Raw genomic sequence first — 23,133 nt, 5'->3', positions numbered from 1 at the left:
AGTTCATTTTGGGTGAATTTTGAGGCAAAGGTATTAACAGAAATTCACCATTATGTTCTTCAAACCACTCCTCAATACTTCTGGTAGTGTAGCATGACACATTATCACTGTGATCAGTTTTTCCATGCTTAGCAGAGGCGTAAAATGTGCTCAACAATTTTACTCAAGTGAAAATGCAAGTACTCAGTGAAAATTTCTGTATCTGTCAAAGTATCTGGTCAAAATCATACTTTAGTAAAAGTAAAAAAATAAGTGCAATGTTAAATTGTACTCAAGTAGGGCTGGGATAAATGATTATTTTTTAAACAATTAATCTAGCGAATATTTTTTCGATGCATCGATTAATCTAACGATTAATTTTTTCAGACCGATTCGATTTCGATTATCTCCCCATCAATTGACTACGAACAATTTATACATGTTGATTTACATATCTGAATGAAAAAAACATGAATTCCTTAACATTGCAATATATGTTTATTGCTCTTAAAATTACATAATAAAAGACTGACTAAGAATGCATTACTTTGCACTTGTATAGAGATTTTCAATAAAACCGTGAAGCCTTGAAAACACATAGCTTACTGAAACAAGCATACTGAACACATAGGGCCTAGCTTACTGAAAAAAAGTTATTCTTTCAGATGAAAATAACTACAACTTGATGTCTAGTATTCAATAAAAAAAAAAAAAAAAAAATCACCCAAAATACTTGTTTAGAGCAATTGAAAGAGGCTTTAAGCTAATACAGAGGGTGCTTTTCCAAAAAATAAAAACAATAAATTAACAGTGGGAGCCAGCAGCCTGTCATGGAGAAAAAAAAAAATCTCCCAATGCTCCACGTGAAACTTTTGCTTTCCGCCCTTTTTCTATCGTGTCTAATAATTTTGTTTAATATGCACGAGAGACAGAGAGCAAGACAGCGCTCGTGTAGGTTGAAGACTGTGAGCGCGCGTGAAACTTTGGTGTTTCGCCCTTTTTCTATCGTGTTTAATGATTTTGAGTAATATGCACAAGGGAGGGAGAGAGAGGGAGAGAGAGAGAGAGAGAGAGAGAGAGAGAGAGAGAGAGAGAGAGAGAGAGAGAGAGAGAGAGAGATTTTTTGATTTTTAAACAAAACTTTATTTACCATTAGCCAACTCACACATTATTCTATAAATTCACATCATAATTTGTTAGAGAGGAAAAAACAAACAACAAAAAAATTCATTTAAAAACAAAAACATAACTCATCATCATCATCAATTTTACACAGACCTTCCCAACTACACCATTTCATTTTAAAAGTACAAAGATCACACATAGCTTTGTAAAATCTGAAATCAATCAAAATTCTTACTTTAAGTAATGATTTAAAAACAAAAACAACATCATCATTGCTTTTTTTCTCTATTTTGTTTTTCCTACTCATGTATATTGCCAACTTTGCTTGTCCCAAAATAAAATTTAACAATTGAAAAATAACTCGCTTTTTTTGATCATATTTAAAACCAAAAATAAAAGTCTCAGGATAAAAACACTCTTTAAACTTATTACACAGTCTTTCTACCATCTCAAACAAAGGTCCAAGTCTGATACATTGCATGAAAGCATGAAACACAGTCTCTTTTTTTAAACAAAAAGGACAACCAGAGTTATTCTTTGGATCTAAAACTGAAATAAAAGAATTCACTGCAACAGCTCCATGCAAGATTCTCCACTGCAAATCTCCTGTTCTTTTAGATAATGGTGGCTTGTACAAAACTCTCCATTCAGGTCTTATCTCATCACCCAACTTTAACACAGCACGCCATGGCCTATCAACTCTATTAGTCAACTTCTTTTTGTTTAGAACAAGCACACACATTTTATACAGCTCTTTTCCAACACATGAAAAAAAATCAACAGATGAAAACTTTCTTTGTTGAATAAAACATCCCGAACACTCTTCAATTTTTGGTTGAATTAACAAACAAGGAAACATATCTTCATTGTCAGGGATATTATTTCCTAAAGAGAATTCCTCCAACATCAATTTTTCTTCATCTGTAAACACTTCTTTCAATTTATTCAGATAACGAGAAACTGAACGAACAGATCGAATTCCAAGCTTTTCAGTAAAAGTTTCTACATTCTGAAAAACAGGCCCAGTTAAACACAGTAAATGTTTAAAACATAAATTCCTGAGTCTTGTAAACTCCTATTAAATCCTGGTAGGAAATTAGGTGCAGAAACATCTAATCTTGCATTAAATATCAAGGGTTCATTCAGTAACCAAAAAATTGAATGAAAATTTTCAGTCCTTTGAATTTGAAAAAGACTCCAAATCTTAAAAAGATGTTGATAAAAAGATGGCATTTTCGAGAGATCCAAACACTGAGGGTCCATTAGGAAAAGAGATTTGTCCATTCCTAAGTTTCCGACAGTCTTAAGTAGGGCACAACTGATTGCCCTCCAGCTCACATTCATCGGTCCATCAAGAAGTCTTTGTAAAAAATGCAGTCGGAAAGCTGCAATCCTGCTCTGTAAGTGAATCAAACCCTGGCCTCCTTCTTCCTTAGGTAGAAATAAAATACTCTGTGGAATCCAGTGAAGTTTGTCCCAAAAAAAATCAACAAAAGCCGCTTGAATTTCAGCGATTAGCTTCACAGGAGGAACAATACAAACCAATCTGTGCCATAAAAGAGAGGCAACCAAATTATTTACAATAAGCGTTCTACCCCTATAGGACATGTTGGGTAGAAGCCACTTCCATTTATCTAACCGTCCTTTAACTTTTTGTAATACACCATCCCAATTCTTTTGTAACAAGTTATCGTCTCCCAAAAACACCCCTAGATATTTCAAACCCCACCTATTCCAGCACAAACCTTCAGGAAGACTTGGTTTCCCTTCTTTCCAATCTCCTAATAAAAACGCTTCACTTTTTTCCAATTGACTTTTGCGGACGACCATTTTCCAAAATCCTCTATCAGTCTAGATAAAACATTTATATCACTTTGTTTGTTAATTACTATTATGAGATCGTCAGCATAGGCTGATAAACAAAAATTAAAATCACATAAAGGTATCTTGAAACCCTCTAACTTCTTCCTGATTTTCTGTAGAAGGGGTTCAGTGACAAGAGAATACAACATTCCAGATAACGAACATCCTTGTCTTATACCTCTTTTGACCTTGAACGGAGCACATAAGCCACCATTAATCTTAATTATACTCTCTATGTCACTATAAAGAATTTTAATCATGTTTAGAAAATTTTCATTAAAACCAAAAGCTTCTAAAATATTCCATAAAAAATCATGCTCAACCCGATCAAAAGCTTTCTCTTGGTCAAGAGATAGCAGACCACAATTGATATTAAATAATTTGGAAACCTGTATAACATCTCTAATTAGAGAAATATTGTCAAATATTGACCTACCCGGTATACAGTACGATTGATCAGAATGGATCACCTGTGACATTACCTTAGTCATTCTCTTAGCCAAAGTTTTAGAAAGCAACTTATAATCACTGCACAGAAGCGATACCGGCCTCCAGTTCTTGATCTCCGAAAGATCCCCCTTTTTCGGAAGGAGAGTAACTACTGCCCTTCGGCAACTCAACGGCAGCCCACCCTTCAGCAAACTGTCGTTGAATACCTCTAGCAGGTCACCTCCTAAATCCGACCAGAAAACCTTCAGAAAGTCCACTGGAAGCCCATCTATACCCGGAGCTTTCCCAGACTCCATCTCATGGAGTGACTTGTACAGCTCTCCCAGGGTAAGGCTACATTCCAGTTCTTCACTGGACTCCTCTGAGATCTTTGGTAAATCCTCGAGAAAAGGAGATTTTCCTTTATTTTCCGGCTTAAGTTCACTTTTGTACAGGGATTGATAAAAACTTGTTGCCACATCACGAATCTGTCTGGGATTATATAACAAATTGCCATCCTCAGAACGTAGGGCATGAATTAAACGTTTCTGCCCGTTTTTCTTCTCATGACCAAAGAAATACTTGGAAGGTGCATCCATCTGATCAATGTTTAAAAAATTAGCACGAATTAAAGCACCTTGTGCTTTAAACTCTAATAGCTCTTTAAGTTCAGCTTTTTTTCTAAAACAAGTTTCCAAAATATTACTATCACCCGAGGACTGATACAACTTTTGTAACTCTTTTAATTGTTTTTCCTGAAACTCTACAGAACGATTAAATTCTTTTGTAACATTTTGAGTATATTGTTGTGTGAATTGCTTTATCTGCACCTTTCCATAATCCCACCATTGCTGTAAGGATTTAAAAGACATTTTTGTTTCTTTAAAAGTTTTCCAAAAAAATTTAAAAGATTCAATAAATAATTTATCATTTAAAAGACTTGTGTTAAAATGCCAATAAGCACTTTTAGATTTTACTGAATTTAAAATAAACTTACAACTTACCATACTATGATCAGTAAATGGCAAAGGTGTGATAAAGCATTTGTTAAATAAATTCAAATTATGTTTAAATACATAAAATCTATCTAATCTTGCCAGTGATATATAATTATCACGAATGTGGGCCCATGTGTATTGTTTTTCATTACCATTTTTCATTCTCCAAATGTCACATAAATCATATTTCTCAATCAGATGAATTAACCTCTTACGTGAGGCCATATGTGGTTCAACATGATTTCTGTCTATGTCCAACTCGGTACAATTAAAATCACCACCCAAAAAAAGAAAATCTTCAGAACTGCAATCTTTCAGTGTTGCACAAAGAGTATCCAAAAAAAGCAATCTTTCTATAGGTGCCGTAGGAATATAAACACAAATAAAAACAAACACAAAATTTTCATAAGAAGCTCTAACTTTTAACAGTCTGCCTTTCACAACTTCCACTACATCATACGAAGTTGGTTTAAACTTTGTATTAAATAAAACAGCCACCCCACCACTTATATTTGAATTATGACTCAGAACGGATAATCCACTAAATTCCTTCATCCAGTCAACCTCATTCTCAACACTACTATGAGTTTCCTGTAAAAAAGTTATGTCTATATTTTTCTGATCAATTTCCTGAAAAATGTGTGTTCTTTTTTTCACATTCTTTGCCCCATTAACATTCATGGATGCAATATGAATTTCATTCATAATGAAGGCAAAGAAAGATAAAAAAAACAACACAACATACCAACAGGAAAAATTATTCCCTTTCTTACACTTATACAACATCATTATTATGTGCGATATTTATGTTTCTCACTATTTTCTTCAATCTATACGCTTCTTTATTAGTAAAAGAATCACTAGCCATCCAACTCTTTGCCCGGTCCACAAATTGTTTTAAATCAGGAAAATATTCTTGTACTTTTACACCTCTTTTATTTTTTGTTGACCTGAGGAACAATTTAATGTCCTCAAGATCATAACTCCGTACATTAAATTCACCCTGAGAAAAAACCTCACTGCATTCAGACGAATCACTGTCACTTTCCGTATCTTGAGTATCTTCATCTCGTAGTTCAGTTGTCTTACTGATTTTTACATCTAGCACTTTATTTTTCATCTTTCTTTTTTGTGGTGTCTTGAAGGAAAACTGCTCTTGTTCTGGTGTCAACTGTGCTTCCTCAGCCATTACACTTATTTGAAAACCTTCACCATTTGCACCTTTTTTGCTTTCTGAAGGATAAACCACCCTATCAGAAACACTTAAAACACTACTTGTGGGTAAACTCTTAGGAATTGGATCCGCTTGATCAATCTGAGATGAAGCTATTCCAGCCTCAATTTCTACTGAACGATCTACCACCTTCTCCACCTCTACCGAACCTTCCACATTTACTTCCTTCCCATCATTTTCCTTACCCTGTACAACTTCATTCATTTTTTCTCCCTCAACAGTTTTGTTCGGGCAATTCCGAATTAAATGACCTTTAAATCCGCATCCAAAACATTTGGCTTGACCAGTCGTGACGAAAATCGAATAATTAAAATCCTCAATTCGAAAATTCAAAGTTAAATCTAGATCGGCGTCATCCGGAATTATCATGTATGCGAAGCGCCTAAATGAAACGATATGTTTCAACAACGGCGACTCGCTACTGATTGGGATCTTTTTTATCGGTGACACCAGTTTGCCATAACGCGACAGTGCTTCCGTTAGAATCACATCACTGACAAAGGGTGGTACATTAGAAATGATTACCTTTTTCGCTGGCATAGAAAGTGGTAGAACTGAAATAAATTCCCCATCAATGACAATTCCCTGCTCAACCAACTCGTTTGCCTTGTCTACACTATCTAGGAAAACTACTGTCGCATTGTTCATTCTAGACGCGGACAAAACGCTAGAATGTCCAACTAACTCTCCAATTGCCAAACAACATGCCTCAATGCTCACAGCTGACGCCACTTTAATTCCATGGCGTCTAGTGAGTGAGCTCAACACCTGTGTTTGTTGGGCCGCCATGCCTCCGACTAACGGACAGCACACGACCCTCCAAATAACTAAAACAAATAACAAATAACAAAACAGACAACAAAAATAAGAAATAAGCCAGAAAAAAGAGAGAAAAAAGATTTTCACTCACACCACCTGCTCTGCACCACGCGCCCACACCCTCGCTCAACCAGTCACACCGGAAATGAGAGAGAGAGAGAGAGAGGAGAGAGAGAGAGAGAGAGAGAGAGAGAGAGAGAGAGAGAGAGAGAGAGAGGAGAGAGAGAGAGAGAGAGAGAGAGAGAGAGAGAGAGAGAGAGAGAGAGAGAGAGAGAGAGAGAGAGAGAGAGAGAGAGAGAGAGAGAGGAGAGAGAGAGAGAGAGAAGAGAGAGAGAGAGAGAGAGAGAGAGAGAGAGAGAGAGAGAGAGAGAGAGAGAGAGAGAGAGAGAGAGAGAGAGAGAGAGAGAGAGAGAGAGAGAGAAGAGAGAGAGAGAGAGAGAGAGAGAGAGAGAGAGAGAGAGAGAGAGAGAGAGAGAGAGAGAGGAGAGAGAGAGAGGGAGAGCGCTATATTTGACAACGTACTAGCAACCAGACTGCAAACACAAGGACAATAAATAGGGAGCTAACGAGGAGGGTAACGAGGGAACACGTGGGGAAAATTACATCAATAATCAGGTAACAAGATGTGTGGGGTCAAGACAATTGGAGAGCACATGGCACATCGGAACTAAGACAAAAGCCATGTGCTCACACAAAACAAAAACACAAGTGAATGGCCAGCAAACCAATCACAAGCCACGTGCTTGAATTAGACAAACATGCAGCTAGTGAGCAAACTCCTAAGCTGGTGTGTTTACGCAAGACAACACACAGCCAGTGAAAAACTAAGCTGCGTGCAACAGCACAAGACAAAAATGGAACAAGAAAGCATGCAGCCGATAATTCGAGCTGCATGCAACAATGGCTTAGAATAATATTCCCTGTAATGTTAATGTTTAGAGAAAGATTACACCCCCCGAAATGTCTTTATTTTTTTATAGTTCACTTAGTTCATATGTAGCCTACTCTAAATTTATGATGGGGTTAATGCAGGAAATGTGTTTAAATCAAGATTGGTGCAAATGCATAAAATTATAGTGAGTGATGCTCAAGTAGGCATGTTGTAATAGCGATCTTACAGGAGAGGGTGCCCACAGAAGACAGGGGCAGGTACGGAGAAGACGCAGAAAAAGAGTGATTTTTGTATTATTGTGAATGCATGCAGAGTTTTGTCTAATGTGAATAATTGCCATGCAGTGAACAAGATTAAACGAACGCATCAAATTATGCACGTCTTGGAATTGATTCATTCATTTCGACATGCAACAAATAGAACACTTGAGACTGCACGCTACCACAACAAGATGAACATGGAGGCAAAACACAGGACAAAATAGGGGAGGGAGGGAAGGTTAAACCGTTATTAAAAGGAACCAGGAGGGGCGGGAGGGCTGAACCAAGGAGGTTCAGGCGGTCCAGGATTCCCAGCAGTGGGCCAGGCTGCAGCCTCATCAGGCACCTCTGGGGGCACTGCAGCCTCAGGCACCTCTGGCAGCATCGGAGCAGAGCCATTACTCTTCCTTCCCCTTCTCCGTCTATGACAGTGAGGTGCTGCAGTCTCTTCGGCCACCTCTAGGGGTTCTGTGGTGTCACAAGTCGCTTCTGGGGTACTGCAGCTACTTAGCTGGGGAACGTGCCAAAAACTCCACAAATTCCCCACTCATTCTCCACCAGCTGAGAGGCTCATCAAGGGCATAATTGAAGAGATCCTTGAGGGCCACATTTTTAAACTCCAATCCCTCTGCAGTACCGCTGAACTCCAGGGAAAAAACCCTCACATCAGTCCCTTGTTGATGGAGAGGGATCAAGGTCTTAAACTGGAGCATGTGCTGATAGTGGGAGCTGGAGAGAGTGGAGGCTGGTGGAAGGTGGAAACCCTTCTTCCGCTGAGTCCTCATAGTGGCTATTTCGTACTGTCAGGGTTCGGGTAGAGGGATGAGGCGAGGACTCAATGATGCAGAGAGAAGGGCTCTTTAAAAGTAATAATAAAATAAACAAAAACTTCCCCGTAGGGGAAACAGACAAAACTTGACTGGCAACGCACAATGTGCACAGACAAATATTTGACAACTAACTAGCAACCAAAATGCCAACACAAGGACAATAAATAGGGAGCTAACGAGGAGGGTAACGAGGGAACACGTGGGGAATATTACATCAATAATCAGGTAACAAGATGGGTGGGATCAAGACAATTGCACAAACACAAGCACATGGCCAGCAAACCAATCACAAGCCATGTGCTTGAATTAGACAAACTTGCAGCTAATGAACAAAATCATAAGCCAGAGTGTTCACACAAGACAGCACGCAGCCAGCGAAAACTAAGTTATCGGCTGCGTGCTTTCTTGTTCTATTTTGTCTTATGCTGTGTTCTATTTTGTCTATTTTGTCTTGTGCTGTTGCACGCAGCCGATAACTCGAGCTGCGTGCAACAATACAAGACAACACTTGAGACTGCACGCTACTACAACAAGACAGAACATGGAGCGCGAGTGTCCAGTCCCCGACACGAAATCGAAACTCAGCAAAACATGAGTACCGAACACCACGCTCCAACATGAAACAGGACATGCAAGTCTCGAAGCCGCACGCTCACATGAAAACAATGACATGAGGAGAGTGTCAGGGCTCTGTCACAAAACCATGAATAACGCTAGACTGAAGTTACAGAACCCTGACACCGTCATGTTCACTTTGTGTGGTTTCTGAAGTGGTCCTATTCCCTTGCATTATATGTATGGACTAAAAATCTTTGCTTGTGTTCATGTGAAGAAAGAAAGTCATAAACATCTGTGAAGACAGAGGTTCAGTAAATGGTGAGAGAATTTTCAGTTTTGGGTGAACTATCCCTTTGAAGAGCAAGATGTGTTGGAGAGGCTAGAAATATATTCCAGACTAAATACAAGAATGTGTTGAATTAATGAGGAGAGTCATGGAATTAAAACATAAAACGATAATGTTTTTAAAGGCCACTTTATTTGTGTTGTCTATTTAACGTCAATGTCTAAAAGAACAATTAATCTTTTAAATGTTTATTTGGGGCATTTAGAGTTTGTTTCTTAGCAAATATTGATAATTATTTGTAACTAATTAGATTAATTAATGAGGAAAGCATGCAATTATTAAGTTTTTTTTTTTTATTATTCACTGACAGTCTTAATTCCTTCTTAATGATTCATATAATGACACATTAATATAATACTATCCTATTATATTAATACTAATAATAATATCCACCACCTGGTAAGAACATCACTAAACATTAATTACAATTAATTTAGCATATATGTTTATTTAAACACTTTTTGGGAGATTTGTAACATGTAATAAAATAAAAAAAATGCAACAAAGATATTAATTGTATTTTAAATCTCATCACTGGTTTTATTTGCACATAATTTTGTGCATTCAGCTAATATATTACATAGCCAATGGCTCTATCAAAACAGAACAAATAATGAACAAACTTTTTTGGGCGGGAAAATGCAACTTTGCTCAATATGCTTCCTCAGATTTGATGGTGAACTTTTGAACCTAGACATTTACCTGATGCAAGTCATAATTGAAGTAGAAATGTGTGTGTTTGATGCATGAAAACAATGATCATTAGTTCTCATGTCAGGCACATGTTTGAGCTTCTGTTTAACATATTTAATGTGCATGAGATAAAATAAAAAAAATATAGTGTACTTTTCAAGAATAAATACAATTATAAGGAGTAAAAAGTAACAAATTGTCTTATGAAATGTAATCAAATAAAATTACAAGTAGTCATTTAAAATTATAGTTGAGTAAAGTACAAATCCCCCAAAATAATACTTAAGTACAGTAATCAAGTAAAATTACTCAAGTACTTTACACATCTGATGCTTGTTTGTCAATGTGATGCACCAGGAATCTTTATTCGTCAGAACTGACCACTTTCTTCCAATTATCCATGGTCCAATCTCAATGATCTTTTGCTCATTTCATGCATTACTGGCAATGGCAGACAGTTTGCATGGGCATCAGCTATGCAGACGCATACGTAGAAGGCTGTGATGAGCTGTTTGATGTGACACATTGCCATGGTTACCACAGTTGTAGCTGGTAGTGATTTGTTGGATAGTGGCCCAGTATGTGCTCCTCTCTGGCATCAGTGAGCTGCAGGCGAAACACGGTTGGATGACAGTTCATTATTTGGAGATCCGTGCACCACTTTTGATACGTACTCCCTAGCTGCATGTAAACAACACACAAGGCACACCATTTCCAAGATTGAAGTCCTGAGGCAGTGTGCCATCACAATTTGACTTTTATCAAACTTTGATAATCTGGCAGCTTTTCCTGCTCTGACATCGAACACTCTACTGACTGAAAGAACGTCCATGGGTAGAATATATACTGGTCTGTTGTGAACTCATTGGTTTAGACTGGAAGTGGTCATTTATATATATATATATCTATATATCTATATATATATATATATATATATATATATATATATATATATATATATATATATATATATATATATATATATCTATATATATATATATCTATATATATATATATATATATATATATATATCTATATATATATATATATATATATATATATATATCTATATATATATATATATATATATATATATATATATATTAGGGGTGACCCCAAATAGTCGACTATTCGATGCTTCGACTCGAGGAGCCTGATTTGACTACCAATCTCACAGTAGAATATTCGCGGGCTGTTATGATTATGCCATTCTGACTATATGGGGGGCTCAAATGTCTAATTTCATATAGAACTTGCAGTTTTCTCCAAATAAGTTAATATGCAGCCTATTATGATAAAGCTGTACGAATCTGAAAAGAAATAAGCTTCAAATTTATATTTTAAAGTGCGTGAATAAATCCAATCACCCCTAAAGATTTATGTTTCACTTTCCATAATATGTGGCCGACAAAGGAGCATCTTGGCGGCAGGGATTTAAAGACTCAAACTGACACAGGTACAGACTGGATGTTTTCGAACAGCTAGGGTACAAGTGATTTCAAAACATTTCAGCTGGTGTATTAGTGTTAATTTCGTCAGACAAGACGAGACGAAATATGTTCGTCAATGAGGCAAGTCAAACTACAATGCAGAGTATTAATAACTATAACTGGACTGTCACACCCATACCATTATAATGAGAACACCATTATATTAAAATGCTGTGCATTTTTAGAGTTAAGCTGCTGTTTTTCTGCACATTGTTTCGTGAAGAACGTGTCCACAAAATGCGTTCATTCAGAGCCATGCAGATATGTTTATGTGCATTTGGGCTCTGCAGATAGCCTATAAGTCTTAATATTATCGTTATGTTGTATAAATAACTAAGTGTATTCTACATGAAATTATGAGTTGAATCTCATTGATTAAAAGCTTGCTATCAAATGTGTCACTGTACTGGTCATCTTCAGCACGCGCAGCTTTAAAACAGAAATGCAGAATATTAACTGCTAACATTTTAGACTAATGTTATAGGCTAATGAGAGCACTATTGTAAAAATTGTGTATTTTTAGGGTTTAGCTGACGTTTAGTGTTAACTAACTTTTAATCAAAACATAAAAACATTATTTACCCGTTTGTATCTGCGAGGCATTTGTTACACATTTTCCTAGTGTGTTAACATCAGTAATTATTATGACTGTAGGATGTCTGACTTGACTTGTCTTGCTTGATATCAGCAAGATTCGAAAATTCCTTGTCAATGGAGGATATATATATATATATATATATATATATATATAGATAGATAGATAGATAGATAGATAGATAGATATACTGTAGATACACACACACACACACAGTCATTTCTAATTTGTTCCAATGATGCATTGTACTGAGGAGTGAGTTATGTCATTGTCTGGGAAACACATTACAGGTCTGCTCACTTATTTGGTGATTTGCACAAATCTTTTAAACTATGTAACTTTTGGTGATTGAAGCATAGAAGCTTGTATGGGAACATTGTTTCGGTAATAACATGACATTTGTTCTGCCATACGGTGCAGATGAATTTGATAGCTTGAGGTGCATTGTTGTGCCCATACAGTTCTACATATTATCAGTGCAACATTTTTTTTTTTTTTTTTTGGTAAAATATCTGTCAGTGGTCTTGTTTAGTGTTTTGACTAATTAATATTTTGTAAAATTTTAAACAGATTGAAAAAAAGCAATAAATCACAAACCACAACTGAAGAAAATGTGCATGTCAAATCACATGCAGTGGCTCAATTTATAAAAGACAGAAAATCCCAAGACTGGCAGGATTTTATGAAGTCTGATGAGGTGAAAGTGAGTTTTGACCCAAAGAAACCCTTGATCAAACTGTCTGGAGAGCGTGCAGTAGTCCAGTCAGCTGTGACTTTCTTTAAAAGTTTGGCAGATGATCTCTATACGGACACACTGATCATTAAAAAGGCAGGAGCACAGAAGTACTTCATGGAGCAGGGTAAAATGATGCTCTCAAGGTTTGCGAGGGAAAATGGATTTGTGGCAGTGCTCCAGGATGATGACATGCTGGAAGAGGAGAAGGATGAGATTGCTCAAGGTACACATACTGACTACACAAAAAAAAAAAAAAAAAAAAATCATTAAATCTATAAAACCAGATGTTTTGGCAGTATTGACAAAAGAAAAAAAAAAAACTGAGATCTATCTTTGTGGCTTTATATTTAGAGTCAGAGAGTGGAGTCTCCAGTTCCTGTTTCAAGGTGTACACTATGCAAATACATCATCTGACTCTGAATGTTTCATCGGGGGACATAACCAAAGAAAACACAGATGCAATTGTCAACTCCTCAAATAAGGAATTTACTTTAAAATCAGGTTAAACCAACTTAATATATTAATTTCAGTTAATTTAAGTTCAACTGAGAATTTACTATGAATTCAAATTATTTATAACCATGCTTTTACTGGGACACTACTGCAACTGCCCATGTTTTGTTTTTGCTATCTAGGGGTATCCAAGGCAATTTTAGATGGTGCTGGATTACAAGTAGAACAGGAATTATTAGAAAAGTGTGCGTCAACTATTCGCCTAATTTACAAACTTTTAATGTTTCAATACATTGCTCAAGAGAGGTCTATTAAACATGTGATCATTAGTATGTGTATTTTTCCACAGCTGGAAAAGCAAATGATCAGCAAAGAGAGATTGTGACCTCTTCTGGCAATCTCCCATGTGAAGAAATCATACACATTGTTGGAAGTAGAAGTCCAGCTGATATTCAGCTAAAAGTTTTGTCCGTTCTGATGCTATGTGAGAATCGGAAATTGACCTCTGTTGCCTTCCCTGCTCTAGGCACAGGTGATGCTTTTTTTTTTTTAAATTATACCTAGCTAAATGTTGTGCTTGTGGACATCTTGCTGTAATTAATATTTAATATAATTTAAATCTGTTTCAGTGTGAGAAATTCAAATCACTATTTTTTTTAATTGATCCTTAAGGTCAAGGTGGTCTTAATCCAGCTGATGTTGCAGAAGCAATGATCAGCGCAGTAGTTGAATTTGCAAGCAAAAAAACTGATCATGTCAAAAATGTGGAGTTCCTTATATTCCAATCAAGTATGTTGGCTGACTTTCATCAAAGCATGCTAAAAATCACCAAGTCAAAGAAAAGCTTGAGCAGCAGAATTAAAGGTCAGTAAATAAAAAAGAAATTAATATGAAATGTTTTTTATTAAGATCTAATATTTATCTAATATTTATTTATTTTGAACAAAAGGTGAAAACATTGTGTTTAAAGAAATCCAGCCTGCTGTGTTTCAGCTATGTAGTGAGACAACAGAGTGTTTGAGTAAGGCCAGTACCATCATCAACGACATGATTAACAAGAAGCAAATGAATTAAACAATCCGTGATCCAGCCATTGCTCGTTTCAGCAAAAAGGAATTAAAAATGCTAAAGAAAATGAAAAAGGAGCTCAAAGTAAATGTCATAATTGAGAAGAAAGAACAAGACTCCTTCATCACTGTAAAGGGCCTGACATCATTTGTTTACACTGCAGAAAGTCGCATTCCGGACATTATCCGCAAAGTGGAAAAGATTGAAAACCGAAAAAGGGTGGCAATATTGAACAGCAGCACAGTTGAGTGGCAATAATGAAGTGGTCGTAAATGTAAACCATTTGATCCTTACACCAACTGCGACTTGGAAGAAGCCTTCAACCTCCAAAATACTTCTGTGCTAATCAAGATTAACAGTGAAGTGTATAATGTAGACATAGTTTGCAAAAAGGCAACAAGAGGAGGAAAACAAGTTGAAATATAGCTGCAAGCAGCAATTACGGGGCCAAGCACTCCAGCGGAAAGTTGAGGAGCTAAACATGGCATGGAGGATCACATGAAGTGCATCAATGAGCAATTAAACCAATTTTAGGATGATTGTAATTGAAATGGCTAAAATAATCATACATACAACCACTTGTAATAAGATTAAATGGCCTATCACTTTTGACCAACAGGTGGCGCTGTAATCAAATCATTTCGGTGTGTTCTGTGTGAGATGACAATAACATACAAAACGTTTAGTGTCAGTATGTTAAAGCATTGCAGAGATACAGCCTGAAGTGTCATTTTGGCATGATGCCTCATTTTCGTTGCAGTGTTATGCAAAAACGGTTTTGTGTATTGATACAAAATCCATAACATTTTGTCAGCATAGTCTAAAGATCATCTGATTCAATTTTGGTGAAAATAAGACTATCAGTTGACGAGGAGTTCGAAAAAGTAGGTTTACAACATAAAACAACATGGCAGAGAATATTATGAGACCAGTTTCATTGCAATAGGCAAATGCAGTAAAAAGTTATTAGCATTTTTATAAGTGTAACTATTCATGGTTAATGAATGGTTTATTACTCTTGACTAATAGGTGGTGTTACCAAATTTATGCGGCAGGGTCAGTGTGAGGTGAAACATACAATGTTTGGTGCAGATATGTCAAAGCTTTGCAGAGATACAGCCTCAAATGCATTTTGGCACCCTTCCAGCAAATTCGTTGATGTGCTAATTGGGAACCGTTTTGTATACCGACACAAAATCCATAACTTTTTGCCAGCATGGTCTGAAGATGATCCACGTCAAATTTGGTGAAAATTGGACTAACCATCTAGGAGGAGTTCAAAAAAATTGATTTTCAACATTAATCAAAATGGCGGACAGGGAGTTCAGATTTCCTACTAAAAAATTAGTAGGTCTATTGTCGGCACAACCTAAGTAAGGAATATTTTTTTAGATCAGTTTCATTACAATAGCCTAATGCAATCAAAAGTTATTAGCATTTTTGGAAATTTCATAATTGAAGGTTAATGAATGGTTAATTACTCTTGTCCAATAGGTGGTGCTGTTACCAAATTGATGTGGCATGGTCAGTGTGAGGTAACGATGACACGTACAAAGTTGGGTGCAAATATGTCAAAGCTTTGTGAGATACAGCCTCAAATGCATTTTGGCATCTTTCCAGCAAATTTGATGATGCGCTAAACGAGAACCGTTTCGTATATCGACACGAAATCCATAACTTTTGGCCAGTGGGGTGTGCAGATGATCTGCGTCAAATTCGGTGGATATCGGACTAACGGTCAAGGAGGAGTTCGAAAAAGTAGATTTTCAACATTAATCAAAATGGCGTGCAGGAAGTATGGCCAAATTTGGCATAAATGGAATCGCTGTTCTCGGCAGGACTCGAAGAATATAGGGAGACCATTTACATTTCAATAGTCTAATCGATTCAAAAGTTATTAGCATTTTTTTAGATATTTCATTATAACTGCCACCAAATTTTTGAGTACCTTCAGGGCACGGAGATTAATATTTTTTAAATTATTTTCATAATGATATGATATCATTAAAAAAATACAGCATTTTAGAACATAATTCAAAATGGCCGACACCTAAAATGGCTGACACAGGAAATCTGGATATCATTCGACTCAACATGACTCACTGAATCTAAAGAGACCATTTGTGTGATTTTTGGCCAAACCATTCAGAAGTTATGAGCCAAAGTATGCATTTTTCATATCTCCTGACCACTAGGTGGTGCTATGTCGAAACAGTGCTGGTAATCTCAGGTCATGGTTATTATATCACACTCCAAGTTTGGTCTCAATATGCCAAACCGTTGCCGAGATATAGCCTCACATGCATTTTTGCGTGGTTTTCATCAAATTTGATCACGTTTCATTTGAGAACAGTTGGACAAATCAACCATAACTTTTTGTCAGCATGGTCTGAAGATGATCTGAGCCAATTTTCGTGAAAATCGGTCTAACCATCTAGGACGAGTTCGAAAAAGTAGGTTTTTCGAAATATTGAAAATAGAAAAAAAAACTATTTTTATTAGCATAAAAATATTGAAACTTTGGACAAGTGGTAGCGCTAGAGAGTCGGAGTTAGAGACTTCAAATGTGCTATAGTTAATGTTGGGACTGTCCTCTATCAGTGTGCCAAATTATACAACTTTCCCGCAATCGGTTCTATGAGTTGCCATAGACTTGTGGCGGAAGAAAAAAATTACGCTAACGGATACAATAGGTGCCTTGCACCTTCGGTGCTTGGCCCCTAACTAAAGAGAGTACATCTGAAAGGTGAGAAATACAAATGCATATGAAACATCATAGTTATGAATAGATTCAAAGATCACTAAAAATATATATTTAGTTTTATTTTTTCAGCTTCTTTACCTTTAAACTGGGAGGACATGGAAAGACAGCAAGTAGTTATTATAGAACTCAAAGCAGACGCACAGGAATTTACAGATGTGGAAAAAGAGTTGGGGAAAAAACTGGACTATCCAACAACATCATTTAAGTACATCTATTACATTTATATTTGACCCAAACTTATGCAACTAATCTGTGTCAAGCATTTTGCACAGATTGAAAGAGTCCAGAACTGCGCAATTTGGAGAAACTATGTGATCAAAAAGGAGGAACTGGAAGACAAAAACAAGCACAAAAACAACGAAAAGCGTCTCTTCCATGGCACTGGCCCTGATACAACCGATCAGATCAACAATCAGGGGTTCAATCGCAGCTTCGCTGGCAAAAATGGTATAGCTAACATTCCATAATCTTTTCAGAATAAAAAAAGTGTTTTTTGTATTTAGGATTAACAGAATTATTCCTGTTTTTAGGAGCCATGTATGGGAATGGTACATATTTTGATGTGGACCCGAGTTACTCAGTAAAAGGCTGACTGTATTATATCTATGTATGTATGTGAGTGTGACTCCTTAAAGTTTTATTAACAGATTCTAAGCTAAAACATCTAACCAGGAAAACCCCTAGTAGTAACAGAAAACACATAAAATGCACACATTTGTGTTAAATGTATTTTGGTTTGACAGTATGCATCAAGTTGTATTTTCTGAAAGGTATGATGTCCCTTTCCTAAACAGGGTTATTTGTTGCTTTCAAATTATAAATATATAAAATATTTTATGTAAACCATGTGTTTTTAAAGATGTGTCATGAGTCTAAGAAGCCGACGGGGTGGACATTTTGGAACAATGACAGGGTGGACATTTTCAGCTTCAATTAGCGTATTATCTTATGCAAGGGTCCACCTGTCGGCCCAAAAAGCGGAATCCAGCAGCCTGGTTGAAGGTTTAACGCGAATTTGGTCTTTTACTTGCACTTCTGAATTTATCAGGATTTAGTTTGAATTTTAGTCTAGCTCCGTGTTCAGTCTGACTCTTCACAAAAGGTTGATTATGTATAAATTTAGATATTAGATTATTCTGGACTCACTATACTTTCAATTATCCATTCACTGGGGACCTAATGTCTCTTTTAAGTCTCACGCTTGCTTCATGTGGATCTTATGATCCCAAACTCTCCAGTCTGATGCTAGTCACAGCATGTAGGTAGACTAATACATGTTTTGCCTGCTGCCTACTGTTTGCTTATGACAAAAAGTGTAGTTTATTTAGTCTTTTCCTGTACAACTTGCTAACATCAGCGATATACAGAAATCAGGTCTCAGATGATGTGCCTACTGCTCATATCATTCTCGAGCGAGCCTTCAGTTTGACCTATCCTAGCCATAAATCTGCGATAACAAAAGCCTCCTTACAGTCTAATAGTCATAATGATTTCAGGAGAGTTTAGGATAAATCAAATATAACAATGTACTGTTAGTCAGATAAAATTGTATCCTGCCAATTACATAATGAAACAATTAGAAGCCAGTTTAGAAAGGATAGTGTAATTGTGAATCACATTGTATTCGCGTTGCAACCTTGCTCCTGCACAGACACATTTTTAGCCCTGATTCCTATCCACTTACATTATAAAAATGACAGACTGCAACAGTTTGTGCTAAACATCTCTGTTTGTGTTCTACTGAAGAAACAAAGTCACCTACAGTATTGTTCAAAATAATAGCAGTACAATGTGACTAACCAGAATAATCAAGGTTGTTCAGTGTGACTCTACGATTTTCATAGTCATGAAAATAAAGAAAACTCTTTGAATGAGAAGGTGTGTCCAAACTTTTGGTCTATACTGTATTTATATATATATATATATATACAGTATTGTTCAAAATAATAGCAGTACAATGTGACTAACCAGAATAATCAAGGTTTTTCGTATATTTTTTTATTGCTACGTGGCAAACAAGTTACCAGTAGGTTCAGTAGATTCTCAGAAAACAAATGAGACCCAGCATTCATGATATGCACGCTCTTAAGGCTGTGCAATTGGGCAATTAGTTGAATTAGTTGAAAGGGGTGTGTTCAAAAAAATAGCAGTGTGGCATTTAATCACTGAGGTCATCAATTTTGTGAAGAAACAGGTGTGAATCAGGTGTCCCCTATTTAAGGATGAAGCCAACACTTGTTGAACATGCATTTGAAAGCTGAGGAAAATGGGTCGTTCAAGACATTGTTCAGAAGAACAGCGTACTTTGATTAAAAAGTTGATTAGAGAGGGGAAAACCTATAAAGAGGTGCAAAAAATGATAGGCTGTTCAGCTAAAATGATCTCCAATGCCTTAAAATGGAGAGCAAAACCAGAGAGACGTGGAAGAAAACGGAAGACAACCATCAAAATGGATAGAAGAATAACCAGAATGGCAAAGGCTCAGCCAATGATCACCTCCAGGATGATCAAAGACAGTCTGGAGTTACCTGTAAGTTCTGTGACAGTTAGAAGACGTCTGTGTGAAGCTAATCTATTTTCGAGAATCCCCCGCAAAGTCCCTCTGTTAAAAAAAAAGGCATGTGCAGAAGAGGTTACAATTTGCCAAAGAACACATCAACTGGCCTAAAGAGAAATGGAGGAACATTTTGTTGACTGATGAGAGTAAAATTGTTCTTTTTGGGTCCAAGGGCCACAGGCAGTTTGTGAGATGACCCCCAAACTCTGAATTCAAGCCACAGTACACAGTGAAGACAGTGAAGCATGGAGGTGCAAGCATCATGATATGGGCATGTTTCTCCTACTATGGTGTTGGGCCTATTTATCGCATACCAGGGATCATGGATCAGTTTGCATATGTTAAAATACTTGAAGAGGTCATGTTGCCCTATGCTGAAGAGGACATGCCCTTGAAATGGTTGTTTCAACAAGACAATGACCCAAAACACACTAGTAAACGGGCAAAGTCTTGGTTCCAAACCAACAAAATTAATGTTATGGAGTGGCCAGCCCAATCTCCAGACCTTAATCCAATTGAGAACTTGTGGGGTGATATCAAAAATGCTGTTTCTGAAGCAAAACCAAGAAATGTGAATGAATTGTGGAATGTTGTTAAAGAATCATGGAGTGGAATAACAGCTGAGAGGTGCCACAAGTTGGTTGACTCCATGCCACACAGATGTCAAGCAGTTTTAAAAAACTGTGGTCATACAACTAAATATTAGTTTAGTGATTCACAGGATTGCTAAATCCCAGAAAAAAAAAAATGTTTGTACAAAATAGTTTTGAGTTTGTACAGTCAAAGGTAGACACTGCTATTTTTTTGAACACACCGCTTTCAACTAATTGCCCAATTGCACAGCCTTAAGAGCGTGCATATCATGAATGCTGGGTCTTGTTTGTTTTCTGACAATCTACTGAACCTACTGGTAACTTGTTTGCCACGTAGCAATAAAAAATATACTAAAAACCTTGATTATTCTGGTTAGTCACATTGTACTGCTATTATTTTGAACAATACTGTATATATATATATATATATATATATATATGATCTATTTTAAACAGTCCTTCCATGGCTTCTCCATATAACCTTAAGTGACATACAGCAAAGTATGGTTACCCATACTCAGAATTTGTGCTCTGCATTTAACCCATCCAAAGTGCACACACACAGCAGTGAACGAATGAGCATGCACGCATGCACACACGCACGCGCGCACACACACACACACACACACACGCACACACACACACCAGTGGTTAGCCATTTATGCTGCAGCGCCTGGGGAATTTTGGTGCCTTAGGAGGAGGGCACTGAGGAGGGCACCACAGTCATTGCCGGCCCAAGACTCGAACCCACAATCCTAGCGTTAGGAGTCAAACTCTAACCACTAGGCCACAACTTCCCTGCAAACTTTCTTTCTTTTTCAAGGAAATGTTATATTTAATAAACAGTAATCTGTTTACAAACCATTTGCAACCATTTAATTATACTCTATAGATAGCATTATTATAACAGGGACATTCTCAAACTGAAAACTGATGGTTTTACATCCTTACTTACAGTACATACTTTGTAAGCATCACATAGAATGATATAGCCATAGATTCAAAAGGTTAATGAAATGTCATGTCCTGAAGATTATTAGAAAAGCATTATGTATTTTGACCCATGATACATTTTGGAATTTTAAGTTACATTTGTATATTGTTAAGTCTGATATTGCTATTCATTAAAACTGCTCAATCTCCAGCAGGCCATTCTTATCGTTGTTTTTTTATGTGAGTCCAGGTGAATTTTCATTATTGGTGCAAAAGATTTGAATCTGTTCATTTAAAAGGGATGGACAATCGGCAGCTCCAACTGATTGCCACGTCTAAGAGCAGCTGTCCACATTCCAGACGGAAATCACAGTTGAAATATCCCAACCAAAAAAACAATAGAGTGGATCAGTTGTTTGGGTGTTAAGGTGAAATAGGCAAACCAGCAACTGACAAAGGCAGCAAGCACTGCAGCCTTGGCTTTGTGTTCCTGTGCAGTGGCAACAGTGTTTGCAGTCTTCACAAATCACAAAGGGAACATTGCATCTTTCCTTTTCTGAGGGAAAAGGTGTAGTGGGTGAACAGATGAGATAATAATAAACCTCATTCTAAATTTAATTAATGTATTTATTTATTAATTTACCTACCTCACAATCATTGTCATGTCATTGACTTAATGGAGAAACATACTTGTTCACGTGCAACACAGAATGTACGATTCCACATATGACCAGCAGAGGGAGGTAGAAGATAAGAAAGGCTTTCAGCACATTATTATTATTATTAATCCATTCATATGGAAGGTCAAGCCCTGCCTTCCTCTCCTTCATCCCACATGTCCCAGTCCAGGTTCTGTACTCCAAAGTCAGGTGTGTTCCAGCCTAGATTAATAGACACAAAGGACACGGCTAGAGAGCACGTCCAGATCACAGTCAGAGTGATCACCACCCGACAAGGTGTGACCCTCCTGGGACAGAACAGAGGCTTAGAAATGGCAAGGTGACTATCTACACTAATGGCCAGTAGGGTGAGGATTGAAGCACTGCAGAGCATCACATCCAGAGAGATGTATATGTTACAAAAATAACCCCAGAGAGGCCATCTCCCATTGCGTAATTCCAGCATGGCAGTGACCAGAGGTACCAGCAAACCTAGCAGCAAGTCTGTCACAGCTATTGGGTACTATAAAACTGCCATAATATTAGCATCTGTAGTCATCAGCTCATGTTCATTCCTACAAGAAAAGAACATGGTTACAGAAAAAAATATAAATAATAATAATCTGATAAGCAGTAATTTGGATAAATAATTTATAACCTTTAGGAAATGTGAAACTCATTTGCTTGAGATTAGCCTCAAATTTGACTTACCAATAGGAGATGGTGGCATTGTTTGGAGACCATTTTTTGAAAACAATCATTATTTTTAGACAATTTAGATGATAGACCTATTAATCAGATGTTTTAGCAACCTAGGTCGATGTAAAAAAAAAAAAAAAAAGTGCTGGAATAACCAATAGAACAATTCAAAACCAACAACTTTGATTGCCTTTTACAGAAAAAAATAAGATAAATTATATATATATATATACAGACCAAAAGTTTAGACACACCTTCTCATTCAAAGAGTTTTCTTTATTTTCATGACTGTGAAAATTGTAGATTCACACTGAAGGCATCAAAACAAATGTGAAACAACTGAAAATATGTCATATTCTAGGTTCTTCAAAGTAGCCACCTTTTGCATTGATTACTGCGTTGCACACTCTTGGCATTCTCTTGATGAGATTCAAGAGGTAGTCACCTGAAATGGTCTTCCAACAGTCTTGAAGGAGTTCCCCGAGAGATGCTTAGCACTTGTTGGCCCTTTTGCCTTCAGTCTGCGGTCCAGCTCACCCCTAAACCATCTCGATTGGGT

At 36.8% G+C, this 23,133-nt stretch overlaps 1 long non-coding RNA gene and 1 pseudogene across 1 annotated transcript; one reads left to right on the top strand and one right to left on the bottom strand.

Moving 5' to 3' along the window:
- Positions 1 to 22,605, bottom strand: part of LOC113109463 (histamine H2 receptor-like) — a 31,153-nt pseudogene extending 8,548 nt beyond the window's left edge.
- On the top strand, positions 13,983 to 14,985 carry LOC113109759 (uncharacterized). Its single transcript, XR_003293013.1, has 2 exons — positions 13,983 to 14,165; positions 14,251 to 14,985. It is a non-coding gene; the product is annotated as an uncharacterized LOC113109759 (long non-coding RNA).
- Positions 22,606 to 23,133: the final 528 nt, after the last annotated feature.

The sequence above is a fragment of the Carassius auratus genome, chromosome 10, assembly GCF_003368295.1.
Source record: "Carassius auratus strain Wakin chromosome 10, ASM336829v1, whole genome shotgun sequence".
Classification (NCBI taxonomy): Eukaryota; Metazoa; Chordata; class Actinopteri; order Cypriniformes; family Cyprinidae; genus Carassius; species Carassius auratus.
This window is presented reverse-complemented; position numbering and strand designations above follow the sequence as displayed.